Genomic DNA, 10,329 nt, shown 5'->3' with positions numbered 1-10,329 from the left:
GGCAAGAATACTAGAGTGGGTATCCTATCCCTCCTCCAGGGGATCTTCCCAATTGAACTGGGTTCGATTCCCGCATTGCAGGTGAACTCTTTACCAGCTGAGCTACCGGGGAAGCCCGTGCTACAGAGTAGGTCCTTGTTGTTTATCTGTTTCAAATATAGTCGTGTATATCTGTTAATTCTAAACTTCCTAGGATATCGTTTTGTTTGTCCTCACATGCAGTACCTTTTAGTTCAGTTCAGTTCAGTCGCTCAGTCATGTCCGACTCTTTGTGACCCCATGAACCACGGCACACCAGGCCTCCCTGTCCATCACCAACTCCCGGAGTTCACTCAGACTCACGTCCATCGAGTCAGTGATGCCGTACAGCCATCTCATCCTCTGTCATCCCCTTCTCCTTCTGCCTCCAATCCTTCCCAGCATCAGAGTCTTTTCCAATAAGTCAAGTCTTCACATGAGGTGGCCAAAGTACTGGAGTTTCAGCTTTAACATCATTCCTTCCAAAGAAATCCCAGGGCTGATCTCCTTCAGAATGGACTGGTTGGATCTCCTTGCAGTCCAAGGGACTCTCAAGAGTCTTCTCCAACCGCAGTTCAAAAGCATCAATTCTTCGGCGCTCAGCCTTCTTCACAGTCCAACTCTCACATCCATACATGACCACAGGAAAAACCATAGCCTTGACTAGATGGACCTTTGTTGGCAAAGTAATATCTCTGCTTTTCAATATGCTATCTAGGTTGGTCATAACTTTCCTTCCAAGGAGTAAGCATCTTTTAATTTCATGGCTGCAGTCACCATCTGCAGTGATTTTGGAGCCCAAAAAATAAAGTCTGACACTGTTTCCACTGTTTCTCCATCTATTTCCCATGAAGTGATGAGACCGGATGCCATGATCTTCGTTTTCTGAATGCTGAGCTTTAAGCCAACTTTTTCACTCTCCACTTTTACTTTCATCAAGAGGCTTTTGAGTTCCTCTTCACTTTCTGCCATAAGGGTGGTGTCATCTGCATATCTGAGGTTATTGATATTTCTCCCGGCAATCTTGATTCCAGCTTGTGCTTCTTCCAGTCCAGCGTTTCTCATGATGTACTCTGCATAGAAGTTAAATAAGCAGGGTGACAATATACAGCCTTGACGTACTCCTTTTCCTATTTGGAACCAGTCTGTTGTTCCATGTCCAGTTCTAACTGTTGCTTCCTGACCTGCATACATGCAATACCTTTTAAATGGGTATAATTATGCTTTTCCTTCCTGACGTGACTACTATGGTCCTATTTAATACTGCAATCTGTCACAACATCTCATTCACAAAAACAAAATGAACACACAGCCTGGCAACTGAGTTTCAAGGCTCCACGCACGATCTGCTTCCTTGGTAATAGCTAAGCAGTCCAAGACATACAAGTGGCGTTTCTGACGCCGTGAATCCATCTGCCAGCATTCGCTCTGCTCAGGCACAGACGCAGACGTGCCAACCACAAAAGAAACCTGAGACACCGTCCCCGGTGCCAGAAGCTCGTGATCTTAGAGAGGAGACAGGATTTGCACAGAACACAGTTGCGAAACCAGGACAAGACGCACTAGAGTGAAGTGACACAGAAGGTGTCACCCACAGTACGTGCTGCGGAAACGCAGAGGTTGTCTGGGGAACCCAGACTAAGTGAAGCCTGTTGGTGGCATTTCTGTGTATAAAAATAGGGTCAGATTTTTTCAGTCTCAGGGAATTTTGATCAAATATACCATGCAAATTTCAAAAACAGACAAACAAACAAAAAACTATACTGACCAGGAGAAGAGGAGCATCCTACAATAGCCCTTCTTGCTAACCAGGGAGGAAAAGGTACTCCTCCCCCACTCTGAGACATCTATCTCATTGAAGGGGAAAAAAGACAGAAAAGGACTGAGTTCTGGTAAGAATGAAGGCCTCTCCTTGTATACTCCTTCCAAAATCGGGACAAAATTATCGGTACCCAGAAGGAATTTACACAGCAGACAAGCCGTTGTCTTGTTGAATAGATGCATAGGAGAGCAGGATTCTTCCTTAAATATTGCTTTCACCCTTGAGAATGGGCCATGGAGGTTTTGAGGTCTTTTGGGGAAGAAAAAAAAGACTCCCCCTACCTCACTTACTGGAATGGATATAAAACCTTTGACAAATTTCAGAGCACAAGGTTTACAGTATGAACACGTGAACTAAAACATGCCTAAAATTATCTAGTCACGTGAAAGAACTCGAGCCTTCTTTAATTCAATTTCATGTTGAGTGTTCATGACGCAAAGGGAGTGATGCAAAATTTTATGTTTTGTGATACTGGAAAGTATCATATTTATGAAGGGCTGTATTCTAAAAGCAGGAGTTTCCCCGGTACCCAAGCCCAGTAGCTGTGTTTCTCAAGCCCTTGGTGACAGTGGGCTGCTGAGACTCTGCCTCCCGCTTATGTGAGGGGCACCATGTCACTTCTCAAGGCGCCTTCCTTTCTTCAGTCCTTGTGTCCTGAGCAAGGCACTGTCTGTCTGCTGTGGCCCTGAGCACTTTGCAAATCATCTCTGAAAATGGCTTGATTCAACCGTGGCTGTACAGTCCGTGCAGACGATAGTGATGTTTTTAGCACCTTGAATAAAAAAGTAGAGTCTTAATGGGCTGTGAAGAACATGTACCAAGACCTGCTTTTATCACCTAAAAACCAAGCCTTAAAAAGGTTTGGCCTTCGTGGTCCTACCATTTCTACCAACCTCTTACTAGAGACAGTAGCGGCAGAAATGGAGCAGATACTAATTCCCAGTACCCGGTGCCTTACAGGAGGCGCCTTTGGCTTTTCCTGGGACCATTATCCCCCTATAAATGAGGCGGGTAATAAACAGTGGATGAAAAAGCAAAATAGGTACAACCTGGCCCCACACAAGAGAAGTGTTCCCAGCCAACTCTCACTTATACTCAGGTGCATTCCCTTCATTTCCTGTTTACTTTTATATTCTTCTTTTATATGAACCTGGATTCCAGTTAAGTTGACTTAATCTCCTGACATATTGCTCTATCTGTCCCTCTTTCATATATTTTTTCATCCTACTCCATCTTGAAAATTCAACCCCTCAACCCTTCTTGAATCCCCTTAAAAGGGAAGGAAAGTGAAGTTGCTCAGTCATGTCCAACCCTTTGTGACCCCATGGACTATAACCTACCAGGCTCCTCTGTGCATGGGATTTTCCAGGCAAGGGTACTGGAGTGGGGTGCCATTTCCATCTCCAGGGGATCTTCCTGATCCAGGGATCAAACCCAGGTCTCCCACATTGCAGGCAGACGCTTTACTGTCTGAGCCACCAGGGAAGCCTTAAGAATTCCCCTTAAGGCTTACTTTAAATCCCATGAACTGTTTCCAAGATCATCTCAGCCAGATACCAACAGCAATTACCAACAGCAATTACTGGCCCTAAAATTGGCATAGCAACCAGTTACTGATATTGACAAAAGATAACAGATCATGGCATGTCTTTTCCGGTTCTAGCATCCACAATTTTTTTAAGTCTATTTTTTACATCAAATGTCTCTTATCTACTATATGCAGCTGAACAAAATTATTATCAATTTCTGGAAGACAGTTGACCATCTCACAATCATGTATTCTATTCCCTGGAGCGATGTCCTCCAACTGTGGTCCCTGGGTCCAGCAACATCAGCATCACCTTGGAATTTGTCAGAAATGTAAATTCTTCCGTGACACCCAAGACCTCCTGAATCAAAAATTCAGGAATTGGGGCCCAGCAAGCTGGGCTTTAACGAGCCTCCAGGTTATTCTGACGCTGAAGTTGAAGAACCAGAGCCCTGGAGCATCTAATACTGTGCCCTCAACTTCCTGTTATTTATTCGACCCACATTCGTTCCATAAATATTTATAGGGTGTCTAGCACATGCCAGGTGCGATGCTGGGCATACAGCGTGAGAGGAGAAATGTCCCCGGCCTCCTGAGTGTGCAGGCAAGTTAGGGAGATTGGAGTTAATTAAGTAATCTCACAAATAAATGTACAGTGGCAGCTGTCAGCAGCTGTGGGAAGGAAAGTTAGGTGACGCTGTGGAGCCTTGTGGCGGAGAATTGATCTTGTCAGAGGCGTGCTTCGGAGAAAGCGTCGCTCGGGCTCAAGAGGAAGGATGAGCGTGTGTTGGAGAGGCTGAGGCACACTCGGGCGGAGGGCACAGCACGTGCAAAGGCCCAGCTCAGAGGAGACCGCGGCCCGCGAGGCTGGAGCGCAGGGTCAGAGGGCGCACAGCGAGAGGCGGGCCTTCCGTCCCGAATTATTCAACCAGAAACGGGCCTTTTTTTTCTGAAATGATGGAGAGCAATTTAAGAAAGGTTCCGAGCAGGAGGAGGGGCGGGGAGGGTTGGTGTTGAGCAGGTCACACAGCTCGGAAAGTGAGTGAAGAGAGCAGACAGAGCCTCAGACCTGGGGGAGGCATGCTCCGACCACAGAGCTGGCGAAGGGAGGCATGGATTTGACAAATACTCCGGAGTAAAAGCTGACAGAATGTGATGAAGAATTGGCTATGGGAGATAAAACTAAGCGTTTAAAAAGAAATGTTGGGAAAGGTGTGGAGAAAAGGGAACCCTTGTGCACTGTTGCTGGGAATGTAAATTGGTGTAGCCACTTGGAGAACAGTATGGAGCTTCTTCAAAAAAAACTGAAAATAGAACCAGCATATGATCCAGGGATCCCACTCCTTGGTATTCATCAAAAAAAAAAAAAAAGAAAGAAAACACTAATTTAAAAATATATATGTTCCCCAGTGTTCATAGCAGACCTGTTTACAAAAGCCAAGACAGAAACAATCTAAATGTCCATCAGCTGGCGAATGGATAAAGCAGCCAGTGGCACACACACACACAGTGGGATATGACTCAGCCGTAACAAAGAGGAGAATTTCGACGTTTGCAGCAACATGGATGAACTGTTAATGGAGGGCATCATGCTAAGTCTTTTAAGTCAGACAGAGAAAGACAAATATTGTATGATATTGCTTATACGTGGAATCTAAAAATACAGCAACTAGCGGATATAACAGAAAAATAAGTAGATTCACAGTTACAGAGAACAGATACAGGTGGTGGTAGCGATTTGACAAGAACAGAGTAGATCTGAGGAGTTGTTGCCAAGGGTGGGGAAAAATTGATCACAGGAATTCTTGGATGGCCAGGGAATCTTGAGGCTCATATTGTGACTTTCTCACAACATCCATCTGACCTATTGTGCAGATCTCTCCAGAAGAGCTCAGCTGTTTGACTTCAGTTGAGGAAAAAAATAGAGGCTCATCCAAGTCTGACTTTTGGTCATTCAAATGTGATGAAAAGATGGAGTGAGAGAACTGAGATTGTTAGCAAAAGCGTGTAAATGAGTGAATGAATAATGGAAAAATTCTACTTCATGAATATTTCATACTCGGTGCCTTGGAAACTCACATATGAAAACAACCGCAGCCAGGCCATGTTCCATAGGACGTGTGTCATCATAACCCATGCTTGGTCTTCTAAGCTTGCTTGAAGGCAGCCCTCATCTAGCCGTTGGCATGTGGGCTGTCGCCTCCCCTCTCCCTGTGCTCCATCTGATGAGCCGAAATTGCAGTGAGCTTGACTCTAGCATCCAGGGCTGACCCTGGGGAAGGTTCTAGGATCTCACGACTGGTGACCTGATTGGGAATGAAAGGACCACTGTGACCCTTCCAACACTGCCTGCGTCCAGCAGAGGCTGAAACCAGCCTTGCTTGATCTGCTTCATCGTGGTGATGTGTATCGTCACACTGAGTGAGAGAAAAGCAGGACTATGCCCTGGAAAAGGTTTGCTTTTAAGTGGGAGGGGGAGAGATGGGAAACTCAACAGGCCAGGGGCCATCTGAAAATTCATGAGGAAGTTACACCAAAGTACAGAAATATGAGTTGCTTGTCTACACAGGTCTCCTACCCTTTTCCTTTGATTCCTGCACTGTGAATACCCAAGCAGAAGGCTTATTTTTGAGAGGGAGACAGAGAAAAAGAGGGAGAGAGAGAAATATCCAACTAATGAGGTTCTTATGAGTACACTAAGTTCCCAACACACAAACCTTCCAGTTGCAAAATTTCAAAGAAATTGCAGCTCGCTCTCCATTTCCTATTATTGATGATCCTTCAGCTCTACCATCTCCCACCTCCTCTCCTCCTCCGGTCAGAAACTCTTCTTGCCTGTTCACTCAATGCCAGGCCCTGTGTGCCAGCCTCTGTACTTAATACTGTACTTTTCAGGATACTGTACTGTAAGATTAAAAGTATTTATTTTTTGTGTTTGTTTCTTATGTATTTTTGTGTGAAAGTATTATAAACCTATTACAGTACAGAAGGAAAACCATCACAAACCTAGACAGCATATTAAAAAGCCGAGACATCACTTTGCCAACAGAGGTCCATATAGTCAAAGCTATGGTTTTTCCAGTCGTCATGTAAGGATGTGAGAGCTGGATCATAAAGAAGACTGAGCACTTAACTGATGCTTTTGAATTACAGTGCTGGAGAAGACTCTTAAGAGTCCCTTGGACAGCAAGAAGATCAAATGAGTCTATCCTAAAGGAAATCAACTCTGAATATTCCTTGGAAGGACTGATGCTGAAGCTGAGGCTCCCATACTTTGACCACCTGACATGAAGAGACAACTCATTGGAAAAGATCCTGTCACACTCAACCCGGTCACACTCAATATTGATGAAGGACTCCTAAGATCCTTGCTTTTAGCAGGCTTATATCAATATTTATTAGATAATAAATATTGTTATATTAGAAATTAAAACTGAGTCTCACTTGTGCTTCTGTTTTCAATCTGTTACAACATGTTGTTTTGGTTGCAGTACGTGAAGAACGTTTGAGCTGGTTAGGAAATGTAAGTGGGAAAGAGAGGGCTATTAGCCTTTCAGATCATTTTAGATAGCCTCCTTTGATCCCACCCCCGAACTTGACAATGGTAGCTTCTTAAAGGTTAGTTGCAACATGGGATCTGAAAACCTTACCACAGACTTCTCACACTCTGTACACTCATGAGAGAGTCAGAGTTGAAATGGCAAGTTACATCTTAGTATAATTATGCAAAGAGTTTTGACCTTGCAGAAACCCTGGAAGCATCTAAGGAGCCCCTACCCGACAGTGTTCCTGGCACCATACTTTGAGAACCATTGTTTTGGAATCTCCTCCAGGGAGGTTGTTTGACTCTGAGTGAAACGGATAGATTTAATGATAATATAATGTGTTGGGGCCTCCCAGGGGGCGCTAGTAGTAAAGAACCCACCCACCTACCAATGCAGGAGACATAAGAGACCTGCGTTTGATCCCTGGGTTGGGAAGACCCCCTGGAGGAGGGCATGGCAACCCACTCCAATATTCTTGCCTGGAGAATCCCCAAGGACAGAGGAGCCTGGCGGGCTAGAGTCCATTGTCGCAGACAATGACTGAAGCAACTTAGCACACACGTAATGAGTTAGGATGCTGGAAAAGATTGAAGGCAAGAGAAGAGGGCAACAGAGGATGAGACGGTTAGGTAGCATCACTGACTCAATGCACATGAATCTGAGCAAACTCCAGGAGCCAGTGAAGGACCAGCGAAGCCTGGCGTGCTGCAGTCCATGGAGTCACAGGGTTGGACGTGACATGGCAACCCGTGTGTTAGGTGTCATCAGCTCCATCTCTAAATGACGAGCTTTCACCGATGAGGAATGACCATAGAATTGTGAAGCACTGAAGTGGAAACCACCACGGAGATCACCCCGTCCAGATCACTGTTTTTAAGAAGAGGACGCAGAGGAGACTGAGTGTGGAAGGAGGTCGAGCTGAGTCGCATGATAACCCTGAAGCCACCCTCTAGCTTGAGGAAGTCACAGTCCACTGCGGATTGTGGAAAGAACACTGGAAACCTTAATTGTACGGACTGTTTGTATTGCCTTGTGTGTTACTCTCGTCACACACCCCGACAAGAAAACAACACACTCTGGTGCTACTATAATTCTTTAAATCCTGGAGAAGCAAATATCTTTTTAAAAAATTTATATTATTTTCTAGCTATATGCTTTGGTGTATGTTTGACCTTAAAAGAAGGCAGCTTGGAGTTCCGAAAGACAAGGAAACTGAAGGAAAAAATGAGAAAAAATGAAGAGGAACAACCTTCTATAATCAATATTGTCTTTGAAAATGGTGTCCTTGGATTTGCTCCGCACACAGCCTGTGCAACCATATGTGACCTCCTTGGCCAAGTTTCCAACAGAGACAGAATGTTTCTAAAATAGTAAGATGCTAAGTTATAGTTCCCAGATGATCACAATAGTGTGAAAACATCATATCCCAGTATGGTTTGTCCAGAAGACACGTGTTCCTAGTCTTAGTACTCTGGGTCCACTAACCCATCCTCAGATAAAATCATCTGTTTGCAGGAATGACTACATCACACTGTGAGCTCCTAGTGAATCTACCTTGAACTGAAACTGATCCAGCTGTTTTCAGAGCCCTGCACCATCCTCCCCCATCTCTCCTCTCACTCTCTCCACCACCCCAGAGCCAAGGGCTTTCAAATCATGTTTTATAAAACCTCTTCAGAAGCCATGGAGAGAGGTGAGGAGGAGTACAGGGTCTCCAGGTCCTCCACTCAAGCCTCAACCAGAACAGATTCACTCTCTTACATGAGAATTCTGGTAATATCTTGTGTTTTGAAAGCATTTCATGGTAAAATACATGCAGTGATCTCTACAACACTTTAAATTTGTGCAGGTGGAGTTAGGGGTCTCCATGTTCTTCCTCCTAAATTTTCTCTCTTAGGTTCCCATCAGCCTCCCAGCCTCTTGGCATCTTTTCCGTTCTGCCTTTGCCATCCATTGTATTTTTCTATCCCTCCCAGCTTCGCACCATCTGCAGATGTGACCAGCTTGACAGCTCTGTCCTAATTCAGTAATAAAAATGCTGAAGACAAAAAAGAAAAAAAAATGCTGAAGACAACAGAGTCCGTGAACAAGACCCAGGCACCTCCCTCAAGGGTATTAATTCATTAATTGACGCTCTCTGGGATTGAGTTTTCAAACCAATTCCCAACCCGTGCAGCTCCGTCCAACCTTGAGCCCACATGGTGATTCAGATATGTTAAATCAGGTCTGGCAAAACAGACAGACCTAAGATGAGTGTATCTGCAGGAGTTGGTTGTCTGAGGACTTCTGTTTGGGGGTGGAGGGGGAAGGAGGATCGGGTGAGGACATCTGAGGGTTGCATGGGGAAGATGTTGAAATGATCTCCCTCCCTTCATCAGTCCCAGGGGCAGGCAGCAAGGTCTAGGGACAGGAGGTCCCCAAGCAAAAGTTGACGGAGGACTCAGACCACAGCCCTGCTCCCACCCCAGGAGACAGAGCAGCTAGGGGTCAGCAGAGGCGTGCACCTTCCTTAGGAGTCTTGAGAAACAGCATCTTGGGAGCAAATGTCCAATTCTCAGAAGGATGCTCTTGTTTGGAAGATACCTGGGGAAACCAGGGCTGGGGAGGGGGATGTGAGGGCACCTCCTTCATGGACCTGCCAGGCGGGCACACGAGCGTGTCTGAGACACCCCCAGGGACGAGTGGAGAGGAGCACGAAGTGGCTCACACTGAGACTGGGGTGACTGAAGTCATGGGAGGCCTCTATGCTCCCAGACTGACAAACCTCGGGTGATGCAGAAATACATACCTTGTAATCAGTACACTTTTCACCCCCAAAAGATATTGAGAAACACTTTACTAGCTTACTGAACTCAGAGCACAAAATCTTTGCTATTTTCTCAAAGATTCCTGACTGCTATTTGTACATGTTTTCTGGGGGTGAAACATTTTTATATAATTGTCATTACTCCCCTGGGTTTAAATTCCTGCTTTTTCAGAGTTGCTAGACTCTTACCAATCTAAAGAAACATCCCTGTCGCAAAGTGACCTGTGGAAGAAATAGAGGAAGCGAGTGGAATCCTGAAAAAGTTTGATGTTGGAAGCTGTGGCAGAAAAGACTGAAGCCAGTCTTTTCCCAAACTCACCCGGCCACCTGGAGCACAATTATGAAACAACAGATTTTAGAACTCTTCCAGGGAGTAGGGGCGGGGCAAGAACCCCTTCTAGCCAACCCTCCAGGTGAAGTGGAGGATCAGCTGACTTTTAGAAACAATGGTTTAGGGCAGCTTCTCTTTACATCTATGATAAGACCAAGATCGAGACCGCTGGAGCAGTTCACCCAGGTCCCAGCTCCGTTCACCACTTTTACATTCTTCCGCTCCCAACGACGGCCACCAGAGGTTCACCTGAGTGCTCCTCCACGTTTTTACCAAAAC

At 45.4% G+C, this 10,329-nt stretch overlaps 1 long non-coding RNA gene across 1 annotated transcript; it reads right to left on the bottom strand.

Moving 5' to 3' along the window:
* Positions 1–2,299: 2,299 nt before the first annotated feature.
* On the bottom strand, positions 2,300–10,051 carry LOC112441798 (uncharacterized). Its single transcript, XR_003029665.2, has 2 exons — positions 9,909–10,051; positions 2,300–2,612 (listed from the first exon to the last, which is right to left on the bottom strand). It is a non-coding gene; the product is annotated as an uncharacterized lncRNA (long non-coding RNA).
* Between the last annotated feature and the right edge of the window lie 278 nt (positions 10,052–10,329).

This window comes from Bos taurus, chromosome 16 (genome assembly GCF_002263795.3).
Source record: "Bos taurus isolate L1 Dominette 01449 registration number 42190680 breed Hereford chromosome 16, ARS-UCD2.0, whole genome shotgun sequence".
Taxonomy (NCBI): Eukaryota; Metazoa; Chordata; class Mammalia; order Artiodactyla; family Bovidae; genus Bos; species Bos taurus.
This window is presented reverse-complemented; position numbering and strand designations above follow the sequence as displayed.